Below are 5,822 nucleotides of genomic sequence, written 5' to 3' on the forward strand. Positions count from 1 at the left end.
CCGCCTAGTAAGGAGTCTCGTTTAGACGCTTCCCTTTCACTAACAATTAAATAAAAACGGAACAGTCGTCCCTGATAAGCCTATTTTGACTACACAGCTAAACAAAAAGGCACAAGGCAAAGCTTCTTGTCTGCCCCGAGGGATAAGATGGGTTCCGTGAGTTCCGAATAAAGGCTAAGAGCTAAGATAGTAAATGGAAAAAAAACATACAAGCTTCAATAAAGCATTCCTTTTATTCATGCATATGTAACACCTTTTAAACACACACTTTCTAAATACGCCCTTGTTTAGCCCCGTGGTCTTCATTGTACTAAGTGTATGTCTTCCTCTTCCACATTACCTGGAGATGGCTGTTAAGAAAACAACGGGATGGAGATATGTGTTCAATATACATCATAAAGTTTCAAGTTACAAGTATCTTTATTTTAAGCTCAGTTCAGGCCTGATAATAGTCCTCGAAGAGGCTTTTTGCCAGAACGATTTTATAGAATCTATTATGTGCATGCATGTAATGCCGTTTGGACTGCATCAACTGATCATTTTAATATTGTAATTCACTTGTTGATTAAAACACTAAAATATGTTTATCAGGCGGCAATTTTGAAATTATAAAGTAGATAGCTTTTCGAAGAATACTGATACGTTTATTAAGGGGTGTTGCTGCAGTTTTGCTGATTTTTTTCAATCTAATAGATTTTGTTCAAAATTTATATTCAAGTACTACATACAAATACTAGATGAAAATGATATAAAAACATAGGGTCACCGGCCTTGTTTTGATTTTATTCACCATTAAAAAACATTAAAACTGAAAAATCTCTAATTGCATAAAAATGATTAATAACCTATGAAATTGGTAATATGTAGATATTATACAAGCTAAGATACATCATATATCATTAAATTTAACCACAAACTACCAAAAAAAAATGGAGAACAAAAGTTAAATTTTAAGAAATTTTAATTTTTATAATTTTTATGTAACCCAAAAAAACGTCATTTTTTTACTATTTTAACCATACAAATGAAATTGAAAAATGTTATATCTAATAACTTTCTGCGAAACTGCTCGAATACTTTCATCTACGTATTGTTATCATAAAACAAATATAAAAAAGGTGGTCACGCACTTTTAACAGAGAATTTGTTGTTTAACTATCCCTACTCTCTATGTCAAATTTCATAAAATATAGCAATTTGGCTTAACGCAAGTACCGGTATATAGATTGCTAGAAATATGCATAAATCTTAGACATTGTTTATAATCTTAGCTGGGATTCCTACAGCTTACCAAAAAACAACAACAATAATACAATATTAAGTCACAAACATAAGACAATACTGTATCAAACTCGACCTTAATCATTAATAACTTACAGGGACTTGTTTACAGATTTCGGCATGTTTTGAAGTTAGTAATAAATGCTTTGAATTGATAAATGAAAACAACAGATCTAAAGCGATCCAGTATAAAACAAGAATTAAATTAAAGAAAACAAGTTTAAAAAAAAGTTAGCCTAATCTGGGATCGAACCACTAATTTTTTGTTTTATAAACCCACTCTGTAATATGTTATGATCCTGATAACAAAAATATTGGGTTGTGATAATAGCGTATCGGTGTTGCTATAAATATATCCTCGGTTAAATAAACTGCCGCAACACCCCTTATAGAGGCGTAGTAAACCTATACAACCAGCCTTTACAAATTTAACCCATTTATGCCTAGTGAACTCTCTCATTCTTCTAAATCGGATTAATTTATTTCCAAAATAAAGGATATCTATTATATTTATTTCTATATTTAGAATATTTCTTACAGGAATTTCTTTAAGCAAACAGCGCAGACCCTGATGAGGCGCCGCATCATGCCTATCTCAACTGGGTCTACGCTGTTTGCAGGCCTTTTTTCTAGACGCTAGGCATAAAAGGGTTAAAAGACTATACGCAACGAAACACATAAAAGGACGTCATTTAACTGCGCCTGTATGCGTCAACAAGGCGGAAACAAAGCTTTGATTATAAATCGGATGGTATGTCTTCAAAGCAGGCTTTATGACTGGATTAAACAAGATGTAGAACAAACGTTTACAAATGCTTTCCAAATTTAAACTATTAATACAAGCATTTTATTACACACATGTGAGTTTTAGACCAATATATATATAGCAGCCGATCATTTTGTAGATGACACTTTAAACACATACGTGTTGGTGCCACACAGACGCCCCTACAGTTGTAAGTGGGGCAGCATATCTCACGATAGGGACATTCATTATCGGACTTGCACTCCCATGCACAGGTGGCAGGACTAATGCCGACAGTTGGACATTTTCCCGGTTTTTCTGGATGGACAGATCACAATATGGCAAACAAATGGTTAATTACATATTTAAATATAATTTTAATTGTCATGATAAATTATTAGTATCGTAAATGATAGTAATCACAATATTTCGCTTAAAAATGCGTACTGGTACAACAAATAAATATGGCATTGTAAAAACTCCATACAAACATGAATAAACATCTACAAAAATATTTTATGTACCAACAATAAGTTTTTGCATTTTTGCAAAAGAGGCAATAATCAATATTATTCTATATCCAATAAATTCATCCAATCGGCATTCTTCATATGTACCACGTGACCGTCCAATATATTCCGGTATTGGATCCAAAAAGTCTGTATTTTTTCCATATTGGACAGTTGAGTACAAGTGCACTAAGCAATTGTTTTATAACGATAAAAGCCGTTACCGAGAAAAAGTATCCGAATGTACTATAATCGATTCACACAGGCGATATTTTGCTTGTATGTCTCTTTTTAATACTTTCCTATTGAAAATATGAGAGGAAATAAAAAAACGAATCGAGAATGTGATATTAAATTAATTTTTATTGTTAGAAATAAAAAAAAAATGCAAAAGCAAGTGATATTGTTATTGCTAGAAATTGAAAACAAATATGCAACAGCAAAACAAAAAATCAATTTTATTAACCTCAATGACAACTTTAATCCAATGCTAGCCTAATAACAACTAAGTTACAATGATATGCATTTCCATTTTCCATTTTCTGTTCTTCCATCCATTTATCGAAATGTATTTTAAACCACAGTATCTGTTGATAGCGTTTGTACACAATACACATGCTCACCATTCTGACCCAAAGTCCAAAACACAATTTACGAATTCGTAATCCTGTCGGAGCGAGATGTTTTATTCATATCGAAGTTAACAATTATGCGTGACAAACACACAATCCGAAATACGTTTTGCCTTTTGGATTCGTTCAATGCTATCAAAATGGTATAATTTGCTACTAGATTTATTAAACACTACCACCTCCATATTGTTGTCCCTAAAATGCAGAGTCTTGCTTAATACTAGTATGTTTCGTCAGAGAAATGACGTCACACGAGATACGTCATAAAGTGCGTAATCAATGAATGAAAATAAAAATACGGAAAGCTGGTTTGGTAATGAGGATATAGAATAAAAAGTTTATTAGACGTTTAAACTGTACAATACGTGATATATTTGGACTCGCACACAGTTTGAAGTCATATTGGACTCGCCTTACGGCTCGTCCAATATGACTTCAAACTGTGTGCTCGTCCAAATATATCTCCGTATTGTACAGTGAAACGTCTAATAACCTATAATTATTGCTCGATGTCGGCGCTGTTCAATGGTGTGTTGTTTCTGGTTTAAGGAAGATGAAAAAGAACATATTCTAAAAAGTATAGTAATCATTTATATTTCTGAATGTCGATTTTTTTGTTTTCGCGTATTGCCAAAAGTACTAATATCACATCCGTACGGCATCTGGATAGTGTCATCTACAATCTCGAACTTCTTTCATCAAGGGGGACACTAGACACGCGAAGCGATGCTTGATATTTTTCTTGACAGTAGCGGCGACGCACGATATTTTTCTTGACAGTCGAGGTGACGCACGTTATTTTTCTTGACAGTCGCGGCCACGCACGGTGCGTCGCCGCGACTGTCGCGCAAAATATCGAGTATCGCTTCGTGTGTCTAGTGTCGCGGTCTTAAATTAGACCGCGAAACACGAGATTCGGATAATATGGGCAATATTTGAAAAATAAAATATCGTGCGTCGCCGCGACTGTCGCGAAAAATATCGTGTATCGCTTTGTGTGTCTAGTTTCGCCCTTTGAACGCAACACTAGACACACGAAGCGATACTTGATATTTTTCTTGACTTTCGCGGCGACGCACGATATTTTTCTTGACAGTCGCGGCGACGCGCGATATTTTGAATTGACAGTCGCGGAGACGCACGATAGTTTTCTTGACAGTCGCGGCGACGCACAATATATTTAACACGAAATATTGCCTTTTGGGCTACCTACACAAGGGCAATATATCAAGAATATCAAGTATCGCTTCGTGTGTCTAGTGTCGCCCTTGATGAAATAAGTGCGAGATTTTTATAGATGGCACTATCCGGATTCCGTACACCCGCCAATTGTAACAATAATCAAGACAAGAACACGTATCGTTTGTAAACAAAATAACTCAAAATAATAAGAAAACATACAGACATACACAAAAACTGTCGCACTGAATCTCAGAAGAAGATAATATCGTATACTTCATTTAACAATGCCAAAAAATGACATCTGTCAGATCCTGTTTTATTCGAAAATACTGTCATGTTATCGGTGATTGTCAAACACAGGCGTGCTAATTCAATATCTTAATATTAAAGGCTACCTACAATTTTTACTTACGTGCAAAACAGACCAAAATCAACGAACATACCAGACACAATCGCAGCAGCAGATGCATCTACAAACAAGTCGGCAAAGAAATTGTAATGATTATACAGGCGTTCATGATGAAAAAGAGGATGGTGATAATAATGATTACATCAGCTCCGGTGAAGATGGTATCGTTACTGATGATGGTGATGGCTATGGTGATAATGATGATGATTGTGGTGATGATGGTAATGATGATGATGTTTATGATGATGGTGACAATTATGAAGACGAAGAAAAGGAAAATGATTAATATGATGGTGATGGTTATGCTGATAATGAATATGTTGATAATGATTATGATGGTGATGATGAAAATGTTTATGATAATAATGATGTTTATATGTATGATGATGATGACAATTATGACGAAGAAGAAAAGGAAAATAAATAAGATGATGTTGATTATGATGCTGATGATGAGCGCGGTGGTGGCACTTAGTGGTGGTGAATGTGGCGAAAGTGGTGTTTATCACATTTACGACTACGGTGATATTAAAGTGGACGGCAACGATTTCGACCATGATGATGAGTTGAATGATCATGCGGAAAAGAATGAGAAATATCATAATAGATATCATAATTATGCATATTAAACTTTTGAGTTTATTTATTTTAAAATAAATAAAATTTTACTATCACAATATATATGCATGAGCATAGTATATACGTATTCGAATGCTTATCAAAATCTCATAAAACTATAATATGAAACGATATAATATAATCTTACCTTTATCAAAAGTCACTATTTTACTCATTCAGTATACACGTTAAGATGCAGATTGTAATGAAACTCTTGAGACGCAGCTGTGATATGCATATGAATAGTGTTGGCTCTCCGCCAAATTTAAACAAAATTTTATGCTGTTATTTTGAAATTAATTTAATAGAAAATATTAATTCCGTTTCTTGTTGACTTGATGAATCATGTTTACTTGTTAAATGGCTCATTGTTATAAACCATTTATCAGGTTTTCACGACATTTATTATGGTGACGATAGAAAATCTCCATAAAAGCAGATAAAAG

The 5,822-nt window shown here is 34.0% G+C and overlaps 1 long non-coding RNA gene across 1 annotated transcript; it reads right to left on the reverse strand.

Annotated features, from left to right (window-relative positions):
* Positions 1-214: 214 nt before the first annotated feature.
* LOC127838713 (uncharacterized) lies at positions 215-5,596 on the reverse strand. The gene is made up of 4 exons (XR_008029921.1): positions 5,525-5,596; positions 4,762-4,819; positions 2,207-2,344; positions 215-350 (listed from the first exon to the last, which is right to left on the reverse strand). It is a non-coding gene; the product is annotated as an uncharacterized LOC127838713 (long non-coding RNA).
* Between the last annotated feature and the right edge of the window lie 226 nt (positions 5,597-5,822).

The sequence above is a fragment of the Dreissena polymorpha genome, chromosome 7 (genome assembly GCF_020536995.1).
Source record: "Dreissena polymorpha isolate Duluth1 chromosome 7, UMN_Dpol_1.0, whole genome shotgun sequence".
Lineage (NCBI taxonomy): Eukaryota > Metazoa > Mollusca > Bivalvia > Myida > Dreissenidae > Dreissena > Dreissena polymorpha.